General features: G+C 39.6%; 1 pseudogene across 1 annotated transcript in view; it reads left to right on the top strand.

Annotated features, from left to right (window-relative positions):
- The window catches only part of LOC309868597 (cationic amino acid transporter 3 pseudogene), a 31,937-nt pseudogene extending 13,829 nt beyond the window's left edge, over positions 1 to 18,108 (top strand). Inside the window, exon 2 of the transcript XR_014316497.1 lies at positions 15,919 to 18,108. The product of XR_014316497.1 is annotated as a cationic amino acid transporter 3 pseudogene (transcript). The remainder of the gene's footprint in view (positions 1 to 15,918) is intronic.
- Positions 18,109 to 18,733: the final 625 nt, after the last annotated feature.

An 18,733-nucleotide genomic window follows, 5' to 3' on the forward strand; every position in this document is an offset into this window, starting at 1 on the left:
TTCCTGCTTTGTCAAAGATGAGCTGACCATAGAATCAAGCGTCCATTTCTGAGTTCTCCATTTTCTATCATTGATCTATATGTCTGTTTTTCTGGTGGTACCATACTGTCTTGATGATTATAGCTTTGTAACAGCTTGAAGTCCAAGATTGTGATGTTATCAGGTTTGGTTTTCTTTTTCAACATTGCTTTTGCTATTTTTTTAAAAATTATTTTTATTAACATATAATGTATCATTAGCCTCAGGGGTACAGGTCTGTGAATCACCAGGTTTACACACATCATAGCACTCACCATAGCACATACCTTCCCCAATATCCATAGCCCAACCACCCTTCCCCTACCCCTAACCCTGGAAACGCTCAGTTTGTCTTTTGAGATTAAGAGTCTCTTATGGTTTGTCTCCCTCCAGATCCCATCTTGTTTCCTTTATTCTTTTCCTACTCCCCATACCCCCCATGTTGCCTCTCAACTCCCTTGTCTCAGGAAGATCATATGATAATTATCTTTCTCTGATTGACTTATTTCACTAAAATACCCTCTAGTTCCATCCATGCCATCACAAATGGCAAGATTTCATTTCTTTTGATTGCTGCATAGTATTCCATTGTATATATATACCACTTCTTCTTCATCCATTCATATGTTAATGGATATCCCGGTTCTTTACATAGTTTGGCTATTGTGGACATTACTGCTATAAACATTCGGGTTCACAAGCCCCTTCAGATCACTACGTTTGTATCATTAGGATAAATACCCAGTAGTGCGATTGCTGGGTCATAGGGTAACTCTATTTTAAACTTTTTGAGGAATCTCCATGCTGTTTTTCAGAGTGGTTGCACCAGTTTGCTTTCCCACCAAAAGTATAGGAGGGTTCTTTCTCTGCATCCTCACCAGCATCTGTCTTTTCCTGACTTGTGAATTTTAGCCATTCTGACTGGTGTGAGGTAGTATCTCATTGTGGCTTTGATTTGTATTTTCCTGATGCTGAGTGATGTGGAGCACTTCTTCGTGTGTCTGTTGGCCATCGGGATGTCTTCTTTGCAGAAATGTCTGTTCATGTACTCTGCCCATTTCTTGATTGGATTATTTGTTCTTTGGGTGTTGAGTTTAATAAGTTCTTTATAGATTTTGGATACTAGCCCTTTATCTGATATGTCATTTGTAAATATCTTCTTTCATTCTGTCAGTTGTTGTTTGGTTTTGTTAAGTGTTTCCTTTGCTGTGCAAAAGCTTTTGATCTTGATGAAGTCCCAATAGTTTATTTTTGCCCTAGCTTCCCTTGCGTTTGGCGAAGTTCCTAGGAAGAAGTTTTGGCGGCTGAGGTCAAAGGGTTTGCTGCCTCTGTTGTCCTCCAGGATTTGGATGGATTCTTTTTTCACATTGAGGTCCTTCATCCATTTTGAGTCTATTTTTGTGTTTGGTGTAAGGCAATGATCCAGTTTCATTCTTCTGCATGTGGCTGTCCAATTTTCCCAACACCATTTGTTGAAGAGATTGTCGTTTTTCCATCGGACATTCTTTCCTGCGTTGTTGAAGATTAGTTGACCATAGAGTGGAGGGTATATTTCTGGGTTTTCTATTCTGTTCCATTGATCTGTGTGTCTGTTTTTGTGCCAGTACCATACTGTCTTGATGATGACAGCTTTGAAATAGGGCTTGAAGTCTGGAATTGTGATGCCACCAACTTTGGCTTTCTTTTTCAGAGTTCCTTTGGCTATTTGAGGTCTTTTCTGGTTCCATATAAATTTTAGGATTCTTTGTTCCATTTCTTTGAAAAAAATGGACGGGATTTTGGCAGGGATTGCATTAAATGTATATATTGCTTTAGGTAGCATATACATTTTCATGATATTTGTTCTTCCAATCCATGAGCATGGAACATTTTTCCATTTCTTTGTGTCTTCCTCAATTTCTTTCATGAGTACTTTATAGTTTTCTGAGTATAGATTCTTTGCCTCTTTTTGGTTAGGTTTATTCCAAGTATCTTATGGTTTTGAGTGCAATTGTAAATGGGATGGACTCCTTAATTTCTCTTTCTTCTGTTTTGTTGTTGGTGTAAAGAAATGTAACTGATTTCTGCATTGAGTTTGTATCCTGACACTTTACTGAATTCCTGTACAAATACTAGCAGATTTGGAGTGGAGTCTTTTGGGTTTTTCACAAATAGTATTGTATCATCTGCAAAGAGTGATAGTATGACTTCTTTGCTGATTTGGATGACTTAATTTCTTTTTGTTTTCTGATTGCTAAGGCTAGGACTTCTAGGACTATGTTGAATAGCAGTGGTGATAATGGACATCCCTGCTGAGTTCCTGACCTTAGCGGAAAAGCTCTTAATTTTTCTCCATTGAGAATGGTATTCACGGTGGGTTTTTCATAGATGACCTTGATGATATTGAGGTATGTGCCCTCTATCCCTATGCTTTGAGGACTTTTGATCAAAAAAGGATGCTGTACTTTGTCAAATGATTTTTCAGCATCTATTGAGAGTATCATATGGTTCTGTTTTTTCTTTATCAATGTTTTGCATCACATTGACTGATTTGCGGATGATGAACCAAACTTGCAGCCCAGGAATAAATCCCACTTGTTCGTGGTGAATAGTCCTTTTAATATACTGTTCGAGCCTATTGGGTAGTATTTTGGTGAGAATTTTCACATCTTTGTTCATCAAGGGTATTGATCTGTAATTCTCTTTTTTGATGGGATCTTTGTCTGGTTTGGGGATCAAGGCAATGCTGGCCTCATGAAACGCTTTTGGAAGTTTTCCTTCCATTTCTATTTTTTGGAAGAGTTTCAGGAGAATAGGAATTAGTTCTTCTTTAAATATCTGGTAGAATTCCCCTGGGAAGCCGTCTGGCCCTGGGCTTTTGTTTGGAGATTTTTGATGACTGTTTCAATCTCCATACTGGTTATGGGTCTGTTCAGGTTTTCTATTTCTTCCTGGTTCAGTTGTGGTAGTTTTTATGTCTCTAGGAATGCAACCATTTTTTCCAGATTGCTAAATTTGCTGGCATATAGTTGCTCATAATATATTCTTATAATTGTTTGTATTTCTTTGGTGTTGGTTGTGATCTCTCCTTTTTCATTCATGATTTTATTAATTTCGGTCCTTTCTCTTTTCTTTTTGATAAGTCTGGCCAGGGAGTTATAAATCTTATTAATTCTTTCAAAGAACCAACTCCTAGATTCATTGATTTGTTCTATTGTTTTGTTTTGGTCTTTTTTTTGGGTCTCCATTTCATTGATTGCTTCTCTAATCTTTATGAGTTTTCTTCTCCTGCTGAGTTTAGGCTTTCTTCATTGTTCTTTTTCCAGCTCCTTTAGGTGAGGGTTAGGTTGTGTATTTGAGGCCTTTCTTGTTTCCTGAGAAAGGCTTGTATTGCTATATATTTTTTCTCAGGGCTGCCTCTGCTGTGTCCCACAGATTTTGAACCATTGTGTTTTCATTTTTATTTGTTTCCATGAAATTTTTCAATTCTTCTTTAATTTCCTGGTTGACCCATTCATTCTTTAGAAGGATGTTGTTTAGTCTCCATGAATTTGGGTTCTTTCCAAATTTCCTCTTGTGATTGAGTTCTAGCTTCAGAGCACTGTGGTCTGAAAATATGCAGGGAATGATCCCAATCTTTTGATACCAGTTGAGACCTGATTTATGACCCAGGATGTGATCTATTCTGGGGAATGTTCCATGTGCACTAGAGAAGAATGTGTATTCTGTTGCTTTGGGATGGAATGTTCTGAATCTGTAACATCCATCTGATCCAGTGTGTCATTTACGGTCTTCATTTCCTTGCTGATCTTTTGCTTTGATAATCTATCCATTTCAGTGAGGGGAGTGTTAAAGTCCCCTACTATTATCGTATTATTGTCAATGTGTTTCTTTGATTTCTGTTATTAATTGGTTATATAATTGGCTGCTCCTATGTTAAGGGCATAGATATTTAAAATTGTTAGCTCTTCTTGTTAGCAGACCCTTTGAGTATGATACAGTGTTCTTCCTCAACTCTTATTATAGTCTTTGTCTTAAAATTTTTGATGCTTGTTCCCTTTGCCATATTAGGGAAATTCTTTACAATAATTCTCTCCAATATACCTTTTGTTCCCTTCTCTTTCTTCTGGGATTCCAATTATTCTACTGTTGTTTCATCTTATGGTACCACTTATCTCTCAAATTCTCCCCTCACAATCCAGTAGTTGTTTGTCTCTCTTTTTCTCAGCCTCTTTATTTTCTATCATTTGGTCTTCTATATCAATAATTCTCTCTTCTGCCTTACTAATTCTAGCAGTAAAAGCCTCCATTTTTTTTAAAATAAAGATTTTATTTATTTACTTGACAGACAGAGATTACAAACAGGCAGAAAGACAGGCAGAGAGAGGGGAGGGAAGCAGGCTCCCTGCTGAGCAAAGAGCCTGATACAGGACTTGATCCCAGGACTCTGGGATCATGACCTGTGCCAAAGGAAGAGGCTTTAATGCACTGAGCCACCCAGAGACCCCTGCCTCCATTTTTTATTGCACCTCATTAATAGCTTTTTTATTTCAACTTGGTTAGATTTTTGTTCTTTTATTTCTACAGAAAGGGCTTTTATTTCTCGAGACAGTGTTTCTCTAATATCTTCCATGCCTTTTTCGAGTCCAGCTAACACCTTGAGAATCGTCATTCTGAACTCTAAATCTGATGTATTACCAATGTCCATATTGATTAGGTCCCTCGCCTTTGGTACTGCCTCTTGGTTTTTTTTTTTTTTTTTTTTTTTAATGTGGTGAGGTTTTCTGCCTTGTCATTTTATCCAGATAAGAATATATGAAGGAGTGAATAAATACTAGAGGGTGGCAAAGACCCCAGGAAAATGTGCTTTAACAAAATCAGAAGAGACCCCAAATTGGGGTAGAAAGGGGGTAAAAAGAAGTTTAGCAAAAAAAAAAAAATTTAAAAAAGAGAAAAAGTAAAGAAAAAGGAAAAAAAGAAAATATATGTATTAGACTGGTGAATAGAACAGAGTCATCCATTTAATTTTGGGAGTATTTTGGTCTCTTAGAAGAGACTACCTCCCCAAATTTTAAAGAATGGAATACACACACACACACACACACACACACACACACACACACACAAAATTAGGGTAAACACAGTGAAGGGATGGAATATGAATATAAAGATGAATTTTTTTTTTAATTTCTAAAAAGGGAGTTGATATGTTGGTTGGGAAAACAAAACAAAACAAAAAAAGAAGTGGAGAGAATTTGCTCAGGCTGGAGACTAGAACAAAGCCCTGTGCTAGATTTAGGGCATATTTTGATCTATTAGAAGAAGTTGGATCCCATTTTTTTTTAGAAGAGAAAACTCTATGTGTATACAAAAAATAAATTTAGATGCAATGAAGGATAAAATATGACTATAATAAGGAAGGGTCAAAAAAGATTTTTTTTTTAATTTTTATTTTTTATAAACATATATTTTTATCCCCAGGGGTACAGGTCTGTGAATCACCAGGTTTACACACTTCACAGCACTCACCAAAGCACATACCCTCCCCAATGTCCATAATCCCACCCCCTTCTCCCAAACCCCCTCCCCCCAGCAACCCTCAGTTTGTTTTGTGAGATTAAGAGTCACTTATGGTTTGTCTCCCTCCCAATCCCATCTTGTTTCATTTATTCTTTTCCTACCCACTTAAGCCTCCATGTTGCATCACCACTTCCTCATATCAGGGAGATCATATGATAGTTGTCTTTCTCTGCTTGACTTATTTCGCTAAGCATGATACGCTCTAGTTCCATCCATGTTATTTTTAATGAAAGGTGTTGTTAAGATAAACTAGTTAAAAAACGTTAAAAGAGGAAAGAGGAAGTTTAAAAATTTAGGATAAGGAAAACAATAAAATTTAAAAAATTAATTAACTTTGCAAGACTAAAGAATCATGGGGAGAAAGACATGAACTCCTTAATTTCTCTTTTTCCTGTCTCCTTGTTCATGTATAAGAATGTTACTGATTTCTGTGCATTGATTTTGTATCCTTCCACTTTACTGAATTCTTGTATGATTTCTAGCAATTTGGAGGTGGAGTATTTTGGATTTTACACATAGTGTATTATGTTTTATGCTCAGATTCAGAGTTCGACTTCTTCTTTGTCAATTAGAATGCCTTTCATTTCTTTTTGTTGTCTGATTTCTGAGGCTTGGAATTCTAATACTGTGTTAAACAGTAGTGTTGATAGTGGACATCCCTACTGTGCTCCTGACCTTGGGGGGGAAATTCTCAATTTTTCCCCATTGAGAGTGATATTCACTCTGGGTTTTTCATAGATGGTTTTTATGATATTGAGGTATGTTCCTTCTATCCCTACACCATGAAGAGTTTTAATTAAGAAAGGATGCTGTACTTTGTCAACTGCTTCTTTTGCCTCAATTGAGAGGATCTTATGGTTCATCTCCCCCTCCAATTTCCTCCAACCTCCTTCTCCTCTCCTCCCAATGTCCTCCATGTTATTCCTTATGGTCCACAGGTAAGTGAAACCATATGATAATTGACTCTCTCTGCTTGACTTATTTCACTCACCATAATCTCCTCATTCCTGTCCACATTGATACAAAAGTTGAGTTATCATCTTTTCTGATGGAAGCACAATATTCCATTATATATATGAACAATATCTTCTTTATCCAAGGCGTCTTGGCTCTTTCCACAGTTTGGCAATTGTGGACATTGCTACTATGAACATTGGGGTACAGATGGCCCTTCTTTTCACTACATCTGTATCTTTGGGATAAATACTTAGTAGTGCAGTTGCAGGGTCATAGGGAAGCTCTATTTTTAATTTCTTAAGGAATCTCCACACTGTTTTCCAAAGTGGCTGCACTAACTTGCATTTCCACCAACACTGTAAGAGGGTTCCCCTTTCTCCACATCCTCTCCAACACTTGCTGTTTCTTGACTTGTTAATTTTGGCCCCTCAAACTGGTGTAAGGTGGTATCTCAATGAAGTTTTGATCTGAATCTCCCTGATGGCCTATGATGTTGAACATTTTTTCATGTGTCTCTTAGCCATTTGTTCATCCTCTTTGGAAAAGTGTCTGTTCATGTTTTCTGCCCATTTTTTGACACAATTATCTGTTTTTTGAGTGTTGAGTTTGAGGAGTTCTTTATAGATCTTGGATATCAGCCTTTGTCTGTAGTGTCATTTGCAAATATCTTCTCCCATTCCCTGAGTTGCCTCTTTGTTTTGCTGACTTTTTTCCTTTGTTTGATCTTGATGACGTCCCCAAAGTTTATTTTGCTTTTGTTTCCTTTGCCTTTGGAGAGATTTCTTGAAAGACGTTGCTGTGGCTGATGTTCTTCTCTAGAATTTTGACAGATAAAAGATTTTATTTGAGAGAGAGTGAACAAGAGCATGATTGGGGCAGTGGGAGAGGGAGAAGAAGATTCCCCACTGAGCAGGGAGCCAGACCCAGGGCTGGGTCCCAGGAACCTGAAATGGTGACCTGAGCCAAAGGCAGACAGTTAACTGACTGAGCCACCCAAGCGCCCCAAGGATAGAAATATTGTAACTATACTAACATGAACCATGATTGTAGTTTCTTTCCAGGAATTTTTGCTTGCTGACAAAGGGAACCAAGAGAGCCAAATATTCCTGATTTGGGGCTTGATCATTCTGGGTGGGATCTGGTTCCAATCAAAAGTGATGGGAAACTTGTTTATAATGGACATTTAGGAAAGGAGAAACCATAACATTTACTACTGGGACATTGTCATTTTCTTTCTATTTTAAGTTTGACCAATATCAAACCTATAGAACATTGCAAGAAGAATAACATCAATACTCCTTTATCTTTCAATGGGATTGAGCAGCTGTTAATATTTTGGCACATTTGCTTGCTTTCTTCAGTGTGTGTGTGTGTGTGTGTGTGTGTGTGTGTGTGAGAGAGAGAGAGAGAGAGAGAGAGAGAGATTGAGAGAGAGAAATATGGTCCATATGCAAATTTTACTAATTTTTCAATTTTTATAGTAAGATGTTTCTCCCTGATCAGGAGCAATCCAGGAGATTGTATTGCATCTCATTGTCATGTCTCTTCATTCTCCTTTACTCTGCAACAGTTCCTCAGCTTGCCATTCCTGACATTGACAGTTTTGAACTGCACAGGTCAGTTGTTTTATAGAAAAGCAACTTTCTGTGGAAAACTGTTTATAGATTGGTATTTTTTAAATTTCAAGTTTTTATTTAGATTCTAGTCAATTATGACGTATGGTAAAATTGGATTCAGGTGTAGAATTTAGTGATTCATCCCTTACATCTAATACCCAGTGCTCATCAAGACCTCTCCTTAAACCCATTATCCATTTAGCCAACCCTCACCCACCTTCCTCCAGTAGCCCTGTTTTCTCTCTGTAATTAAGAGTCTCTTGTGGTTTGCTTCTCTCTCTGTTTTTGTCTTACTTTATTTTTCCTTCCCTTCCCCTATGTACATCTGTATTGTTTGTTAAATCGCACATATGATTGAAACCATATGGTCTATTTCTTTCTGCTAGTAACTTAATTTCACTTAGAATAGCAAGCTCTAGTTACCTCCACATCATTGAAAATGGCATGATTTCATTCTTTTTGGTTTTGAAATAATGTTCCATTGTGTGTGTATACACACACACACACATACACACACAAACACACATATAAACCTCCAGCTCCTTTATTCATTCATCAGTTGATGACTATATATATGAATGAATGATGATCACGAATGAATGATATGATCCATCACATGACTCATGATGTGATTATGATAAAAGAATGATGTGCAGAGGATGGAGGAAGAACAAATAGTATCTTGCAATGACAGAATGATTCATCATTCTGTCATATATCCATCTTCTTTTTTATTAATCAGTTGATGGAAATTTGGGCTCTTTCCATAATTTGGTTATTGTTAATAATGCTGCTATAAACATCAGGGTACAGGTAATGATCCCCTTTGAATCAGTATTTTTGTATCCGTTGGGTAAATACCTAATAGTACAATTTCAGGATCAAAGGTAGTTCTATTTTTAACTTTTTAGGAACCTCCATATTGTTCTCCAGAGTGGCCACACAAGTTTGCATTCCCACCAACAGTGTAAGAGGGTTCCCTTTCTCTACATCCTCACCAACACCTGTTCTTTTCTGTGTTGTTAATTTTAAATATTCTGGCATGTGTAAGGTGGTATCTCATCATGGGTTCTACTTGTATTTCTCTGAGGATGAGTGATACTGAGTATCTTTGCATATGTCTGCTAGCCATCTGGATGTCTCCTTTGGAAAAATGTCTGTTCATGTCTTCTGCCCATTTCTTGATTGGATTATTTATTTTGGGGATGTTGAGTTTGATAAGTTCTTTATAGATTTTGGATACTAGCCCTTTATCAGATATGACCTTTGCAAATATCTTCTCCCATTCTGTAGGTTGTCTATTAGTTTTGTCAATTGTTTCCTTTGCTGTGAAAAGTTTGTTTTTTTTTTATCTTGATGAAGCCCCAGTAATTCAGTTTTGCTTTTTTTCCCTTTGAATCTGGAGATGTGTCTGTAAGATATCACTATGCCTGAGGTCAAAGAGGTTACTTGCTGTGTTCTTCTCTAGGATTTTGATGGTTTTCTGTCTCACATTTAGGTCTTTCATCCATTTTCACTTTATTTTTGTGTATAGGATAGTAAAGTGATCCAGTTTCATTCTTCTGCATGTTGCTGTCCAGTATCGCTAACACAATTTGTTGAAGAGACTATCTTCTTTCCTTTGGATATTCTTTCCAGCTTTGTTGAAGATTAGTTGGCCATAGAGTTGTGGGTCCATTTCTGGGTTTTCTATTCTGTCCCACTGATCTAGGTGTCAGGTTTTGTGCCAGTACCAAACTTTCTTGGTGACTATGGCTTTCTAATATAGCTTGAATTCCAGAATTGTGATGCCTCCAGCTCTGCTTTTCTTTTTCAAGACTACATTGGCTCTTTGGGGTCTTTTGTGGTTCCATTCAGACTTTGGGATTCTTTGTTCTAGTTCTGTGAAAAATGCTGGTGGTATTTTGGTAGGGATTGCATCCAATATGTAGATTTCTTTGGGTGATATAGATATTTTAACAATGTTTTTTCTTCCAGTCCATGAGCATGGACTGTTTGTCCATTTCTTTGTGTCCTCCTCAATTTCTTTTGTAAGTTTTCTATAGTTTTCAGAGTCCTGATATTCAAAAATCACAAGATACCTAGGAATAAAACTAGACTTATCGATTTTATCATTAGGTTCTGGTTACACATTTTGGGCAGGAATATTATATAAGAACATTGCTAAATATAATTAGTACCATGTAGGCAGGGAACACATCTTTCTCCTCTCCATTGTATATGTAGGATCAAGCACTAGGACTGGCATTTAGAAAGTGCTTGTTATTTATTGAATGAATGAATAAATGATGAATGAAATTGCACTTTCACTGCTACTTAGGTCTATTATTGTTCTACTTGAGGACAGGAGAATGAGCAGCCATCTCCTATATTGCAGTCCCATTTGTATAATAACTCTTTGAAGGTTGGAGGTAACCCAAGACCTCTATTAAGAGCCCACAGAAAAGGGAAGTAAGAAGAGAAGTATGATGTGAGGCAAACTGTGGAGTCTCTTTGCCCTAGGGTGGGTGGTGGTCATACACACTGAGAGTGGAGGATCAATAAGGTGGTCCTCAGCTGGAAAGAAATGGCAAAAAGAAAATAGAAGTCCATAGCCTGTTGCCTTGCTGAGAGAAATTAGTTATTTTGGTTTCCAGATTTTACTATTCTTCCCTCCCATAACTACCAAGGAATCCTAAAATGCCATAATGGAAAATTCATTTTTATCTCTCCTTCTTTCCCAGGAGGGACAACCCCATGATTCTCTCCTCTACCCTCCATCTCCCACCATCCCCCTCCACACACATAAGTGTATATTTTCTAATATTTATATTTGGTGGTTAGGAAACATTTATGCCAGATTATTTATAGTTGAGAAACTGTATAACTCCTTGGATTTCTTATTTGGATGTAGCAGCTTTCATCCCTATTGCCCATAGAGGTGAGCTTATGAGAGGTATTTTTTGCTTCATAGAAACATGTTTTCAGGCTTCCCTTTGAGGATCTATTTCTATCTAGCTCTGAGTATTTCTGACATTGCTGCCAGTCCTTCCTGAGGTATCTGGGGCTTGGGACTGGATTCATCTATTTAATTCTGCCCTTGTGAGTGCCTGATTGACATGGTTTCTGTCCCCTTTCTGAAAGTTTACCTCTCTGTGTCTTTGCAGTCCTTAATTTCACCAAGTTACAGAAAAAAGCACTGTGTATCTTCATATCAGCTCTTGATTATCCACAGTACTGGTGGGAAATACCTAAAGTAGTGAATGACACTAAAATGACTTTTGTTTGATTTTCAAGTGATGGAGTCCTGCTTGGAGATAATCTAGACTATGAGCAGCTTCAGTTAAGGCAATTGGTTATTGTCTTATGAAATGAATATGAAAATTGGTACACAACAGGTGAAATTCTGTTTCCCTAGGGCTTCCATCACACCCAGAGTAACAGGCAAAATCCTCACAATGATTTCAGACCCACTGTGAAGGATCAGGTTCCTGCTTTCTCTCTGACTTCACCCCCTACTCCTTTCCCATTACTCACTGTGTCCTGGCCCCCCAGGACTCCTTGTTATTTCTCAAAACCAGCCAAGTGCCACTTCACTCCCATTAGGATGGCTGTTACTAAGAACAGGGAGGATAATGAGTGCTGGCGAGGAAGTGAAGAAAGTGGGATGCTTGTGCATTGATGGTGGGAATGTACAATGGGCAGCCACTGTTGAAAAACAGTAACTTCAATTATCAAAAACTTACATATTTAATTACCACATGATAAGCAATCCCAATTCTGGGTACATATCCCAAGGAATTGAAAACAGAGACTCAAAAAGATATTTGTATACCATATTCATAACAGCATCATTCATAACAGCCAATAGTTAAAATAACCAGCATGCCCATCAGTGGATAAACAGATAACCTGGATGTGAGATATACACACCATAGAATATTATTCTGCCTTAAAGAGGAAGGATATTTTGATATCTACTACAACATGGATGAACCTTGAAGACATTATGCGCAGTGAAATAAGCCTGTCACAAAAAGATGATATTGTATGGTTCTACTTACATGGGTACCTTGATTAGTTAAATTCATAGGGACTCAAAATAGAATGGTGGTTGAAAGGGGCTGTGGAGAGGGAAGAATGGGGAGCTACTGCTCAATAGTACAGAGTTTCAGCTGCAGAAGATGAACAAATTCTGGAGATGACTGGTGGTGAGAGTTGTGCAACAATGTGAAGGGGAGTCTGTCTTGGACCACCCATTTTAAAGTCACAACACCCACTGTGAGCACATCCTAAAATCTGCTTGCTTTCCTTTTCTCTGTAGCACTGATTACCAATCTAATAACACAATATATAAACCTGTTGCTAATGTGTAGAGGAGGTTTTGTTTCCCTTACTTTATCCATAGTACTAAATAAATAGGGAGCAGTTTATTTGTTGAATTAATAAATGACAGACAATGTTTGGAGACACTCTTCTAGAGAAGGCACAAACAAAAAGAGAAAATGGGAAAATTACATATATATTTTGATTTTGAAAACTCTTTTTTTCCCTTGAATATGAGACTCAGGCATAGTTTCCAAGGTGGCCTTCATACTGTGTACCGTTTCCTATGTTTTCCTGAACTGTTTCCATGAAGGAAGTACTGGTTACACATGCATCACACTTAGGATTATTTCAAACTCTTGCCCTGAATGCAAAACCTCTATTCTTGTATTCCTGATTGTCCCATACCAGAATCAGGCTGCTTGAGTTAGGACTTCAGAAATTCTGGAAATTCTAGCTATCCAAAAGACTTCATCCTTGCTTGTTTTGGAGCCACCAGTTTGGATGGCTCTGGAGCTCCTTGTGTTGAAATTTTAAGGAGGATGAGAGTATTTATACACTTTGGGAGTAAGAAAGAGTTGTGCTTGGATATAGAGGACTAATGTAATCTTAATGTAATCTCTGGAGATGGTGCATTTATAGTCCATGTCTCTGAAACTTTGAGAACTTGAAAACACTTATTTAATGGCATCATTAGCCTTCCTCTCAAGTCTTCATCAAACTTCTTTCAAAGCAATTGATACCCATACTATCTTTGAAGTTATTCAGTAGAGGCCCCAGGCCAACATCCTGGTTGGCTGGAGTATTAACTCCCTACCATAGAAACCAGTGGCAGTTACTGCCTTGGAAAAATGTTTTGAAAAGGAAAGATCCAGAGTGAGCTCAGCACCATTCTTAGAGACAGAGTAGGGAACATAATGACCTTCAAGACTAAGGAGAGTGGGTGGGGCTGGCTGGGAAAGCAAGACAGCCTGCTCTTCAGGGAGTGGATTGTTGGACTTGACAGGAGTTCTTCCAGGAAACATGGGATGGAACTTTGATTTTGCAGTTGGAAGGAGCTCAGAGACTGAGAGAAACACAAGGAGGAGGTAGGAGGTAAGGAGAACCAGGGTCATTATGGAATCCATACTAACTGCTTCATGTTCTGTGGCCCCTGTCCGTGTTTCTTTAAGACCCTCCCTTGAGCAAGCACCTGTTTTGCGAAAGACTATTTCCTATGAAACTGAGATTCATAGAACCAGGTCCCTCATTAAGAAATGTCCTCATTACACTCCTGAAATACATGACGGGGCATGTTCTAGTTTCCTGTTTATACCTCTCTTTGTCCTTTCCTCTCTTTCCAAAAACAAAACAAAACAAAACAAAACAAAACAAAACAAAACAAAACAAAACAACAACACTTCTTCAAAGAATTTCAAGTTATAGTAGTTACTTAATACATATTTATATATTCATTTTCTCTGTTCTAAATGCCTCTTTTGTTTGCTTGTTACAATTATGAGCAGATACTTGTCCTGTATAGAGAAAGTTTGAGATGGGAGTGTGGAATCCAGAAGGAGGGGGTATATAGATCTTGGCCTTGCCCTCTGGAAGCTCTTAGACTATAAAGGAATGTAAGGAACATGCTCAGGTCACCAGTTGACAGATGGGGAAAATTAGTTTCTCCTGGCCATCAGGATGGGCAGTAACTGCTAGTGGAAAGGGGAGGAAGGCTGGAGATGGGATCAGTCAGGCTGGCTTAGGAAAGGTTTCTTAGATGCAGGAAAGATTGTAGAATAGGACTAAGAGAGGCTGCAGGGTCAAGACTGGGCTGAAAGGAGTGAGTAGGGCATCCCTGGCAGGGCAGGTCACTTACCCTGGACACTGGCTCATCCCAGGAAGGGTAAGTCAGGTTGTGAGGAGCTGAGTCAGGAAGGAAGTGATGTATCTGAACGTAGGGGAAGAATTAGGGTGGGGCTCTGGCAGCTGGGTCAGAGAGCCTGGATATAAACCATTGGAATAACTGTAGATTATTGCATGAGAATGGGGATATCTGAACATGGCATTTGAAGATGATGTTTCTCTATGGTGTTAGAAACTGGATTTGTGGTAGGCTCTCTCAGGCTTTCCAAACATGGGTATCCTTTTCCTTCTGTATAGTTGGTTGTTCATTTGTTCTGTCTGCACCTGTTGGAGTCATTAAAAAATGATTATTTAATTCCCAGATGTTTTGTCCTTTGGGCTGTTTCTCTGGAATCTTGATACTTTGTCTGTAGGCCAACATTCCCTCGTCTTCAGAAAAAGTGGAAGGAGCACAAAGACAACCCTGCACAGCGCAGTTGAAAGAAATATAAACTATCAAGCATTACCCCACTCTTATCCTGCCATGCAGATGGTCCTCCTCTGGGATTCCTGCTCAGTGTCCATGGTTGCACTTCAGAAGAGTGTATGACATTTTTTTTTTTTAAGTGATCCAACTCAGAGGGGTATGTGATTCACAAATCTTGAAAACCATTGTGGTGTCTTTGTTGAGTGGTAGGTGGCTGCAGATGGTTCCCAGAGAGGAAAACATGGCAGAAACATCCTTATTGCCAACTACAAGAGCATCCAAAGACAGCCGAAGGGGCTGGAAGAGAGAGGAATTGGATTCAGTGGGATCTAGTAGCATGGGTGCCCCATCTTTCCTGTTCTTCACCCTCTTTCTAGCAGGTATTCTTTGTATTCTTCATATCCTGGCAATTACAGGATTCCATTTCCATTTCAATATCAATCAACTGAATGCCTGTCATTTACCAGGTTCTGTACCAGGTGCTCTAACAACATTGTCTCCTGCAGTCTTGTGTTGAACCTGCAGTGCACAGAATGGAGTCAGTCCCTCCCTCAGTCATGGCATGTTTGCACCATCACTTCCTCTCAGGCCTCTTTTCTTTTTCTTAATTTTTATTTTATTTTTTTTATTATGTCCAGTTAACCCATTTTCAATAATTTTATTATCCTGTTTCATCCTTATCTCTATTTGCATTTCCCCTCTTCACTAGAGGCCCTTTTTTCAGTTATTTAACAAATGCTGTTCCAGTTCACGTTTTATGTTTGTTTCAGATACATTCACCCATTCAACCACTACAGTGTCCAATTGCGTATGTATTCGGAATTTCACTAAGTTTGTGCTTCACATGGTGCCTCGGTGACACTGCCACCAGCAGCGTGTATTAGTTTGTATTTTCTTATGGAATTCTCATGTTGATCCAGTGACGGAGATGCTGGGCATGGAGCCCACTGAAAAAAAATTAAAAAACAAAAACAGAAACAGAATGTTTGGAGCTATTTGGTACTTTTTCTGGAGGGGAAGCAGGATTAACTTCTCTATGGTCTCTTTTGGTGTCAGTTTCTGTGATACTTGGGCTGCAACAACTTACATGCAGCCTCTGATTCTCATTTGATTAGTTGAACACCATTGTTCAGTAAATATTTATTGTTTCCACAGGCATTCTGGAAGGATAGCACGTACCAGAAGAATCTTGGAACACTGAAAAAAGAAAATAAAATGATATAAAGATAAAAAATAACCAATTAAATTTAAAAAGAAGAAGAACGAAGAAGAAATATGAAGCAGCAGCTCTGAAGCCTGAGCAAATGACCCTGGCACTCCACACCCAACTTGGCTTAACTCTGTCTCCCTTAACAAGATCCAGCACCCTTGACTCCCTGGGCTTGGTACAACTCTCTGATCCTTAGAATCTTCTTCAATTCCAGCTAGAATGCTGCGTCAGGCACTTAGCAAGTTTGGTCAAAAGCTGGTATGCAGACGTCCACTAGAGAAAAGAGTGGATGAGTTTAGATCTGGCATAAAACTGAGCACTCTGGATTTAGTGGCCTTGGGTGTGGGCCGCACAGTGGGTGTTGGTATGTACTTCCTGGCTAATGAGGTGGTCAGTAACCAAGCAGGACCATCCATTGTGATCTGCTTTTTGGTGGCAGGTCTAACATCACTGTTGGCTGGGCTGTGCTATGCGGAGTTTAGTGCCCGGGTCCCCCAACCTGGCTCTGCATATCTCTACAGCTACGTCACTGTGGGTGAACTCTGGGCTTTCATTACTGGCTGGAACCTCATCCTCTCCTTTGCTGTTGATGCATTTGTTATGATCCAGGCCTGGATCTTAACTTTTAACATCATCTTTGAAAACCGGATCTCTGAGACCCAGCATGAGATCATCTCACAGTATGTTCCCCAAGTAATTGCAGACAATCTACACTACGTTTTTGTAATCTTTCTGTTTTTCACCATAGAACTGCTGTTTCTGGGTTTCCGTGGCCTCCTCAGAGTTTTTGAAGTGCTTACATTGGTGAAGCTTTTGGCTCTCAGCTTTTTCATCATCTCTGGCTTCATTAAGGGGGACCTGCACAACTGGAAGCTCACGGAAGAGGACTACATACAGGCTGGACTCAATGGCACCTCTCACTTGGGCCCTCTGGGCTCTGGAGGATTCATGCCTTTTGGCTTCCAGGGGATTCTCCGTGGATCAGCTACCTGTTTCTATGCATTCATAGGTTTCAGCATTATTGTTACCAGAGTCAAAGAATCCCACAATCCCCAGCGTTCCATCCCTATGGGCATTGTGATTTCACTGCTCATCAGCTTTTTTGTGTATTTTGGTGTCTCTGCATCACTTACACTCATGGTTCCTTATTACCAGCTTCAACCTGGGAGCACCTTGCCTGAGGCATTTCTCCATGTTGGCTGGGTCCCTGCCTACTATGTTGTCACTTTTGCAATTTTCTCTAGTATTTTTGTCAGCACGTACTGGGGCTTTACGTTCCCCATACGCTGGGTGACATACATGATGGCAGAGGATGGTGTCCTGTTCCCAGTCCTTGCCCGGTTCGCTCTTGGCACATATGGCTATATCTTGTCCACTCTGATCTTTGGCATAATCATAGCAATCATGGTATTCTTCTATGGACTCACTGATCTTCTGGACCTGAGGTCAGTTGGCACCCTGATATCTTACTCCTTGGTAGCTTTTTGTGTTCTCATCATCAGGTATCAGCCTGAAAGGAGGAAGGAGGAAAATGAAGAAGAGCTACAGGAGGAGGATGAGGGAAATGAAGCACAGGTGCAGGAGGAGAATGGGGGAAATGAAGTGCAGATGCAGGAGAAGGATGGGGGAAATCAAACACAGGCGCAGGAGGAGACTGCACCTGCAGTAGGGAAGCTGACTTTACAGGGACCATTTTTTCCAAACAGCCCCACCCCCACTCCACTCTCTGGCCGGGTTGTCTATGTTTGCTCCTCACTGCTGGTTCTGCTGCTGACTGTCCTCTGCCTGGTGCTGACCCACTGGCCAGGTCTGCTTTCTGGAGACCCAGGGCCGATCACAGTGGTTGTGCTGCTCCTGGTGTTCATCACTGGGATAACTGGGGTCATCTGGAGACAGCCACAGAGCTCCTCTCCCCTTCCCTTTAAGGTCCCTGCTCTGCCTCTCCTCCCACTCCTGAGCATCTTTGTGAATGTTTGCCTTATGATGCAGATGTCAGCTGGCACCTGGCTGAAATTTGGTGTCTGGATGTTGATTGGGTTTGCTCTCTACTTCTGCTCAGGGATCCAGCAAAGCCTGGTAGCTTAACCCTGCTTATGGACCCAAGTCTAGACCTTGAACTCAGCAGTACCAGTACGTATTTGGCTTGACATCATCACACGTGAATGCTATCTGATCCCCTATACAGTAATGGGGAGTACTCCTGAGCACATGGAAATATGGGCTCCTATGAAATATTGGTGTGGGAACACTAATGGAGCTTCATATTTATGGTACAATGAAGGATGTGTCTTTGCTCCTCCGCCCTCCCCTTTTTTACTTTGTACTCTTCACTTGTGTCTGTAGCTGCTTGCTGACTTTTACAGAATTCATATTAGAAGACCTTGATAAAATGTTTTTCTTTTGGGGTGCCTGGGTGATTCAGTGAGTTGAGCCACTGCCTCCAGCTTGGGTCATGGTCTCAGGGTCCTGGGATCAAGCCCCACATTGGGCTCTCTGCTCAGCAGGGAGCCTGCTTCCCCCTTTCTGTCTGCCTGCCTCTCTGCCTACTTGTGATCTTTCTCTCTCTCTCTCAAATAAGTAAATAAAATCTTTAAAAAAATGTTTTTCTCTTCCTTAGTTAAACATTCACTAATGAAGGAGATGACTTGTTGCAGAGTCAGTAGACCATGATTCTTGCTCTCAGGCTGGTGAGTTTGAGCCCCACATTGAATGTAGAGATTACTTAAGAAAATATCCAGTAGCAGAATTACTGGATCATAT

The sequence above is a fragment of the Mustela nivalis genome (assembly GCF_964662115.1).
Source record: "Mustela nivalis genome assembly, chromosome: 7".
Classification (NCBI taxonomy): domain Eukaryota; kingdom Metazoa; phylum Chordata; class Mammalia; order Carnivora; family Mustelidae; genus Mustela; species Mustela nivalis.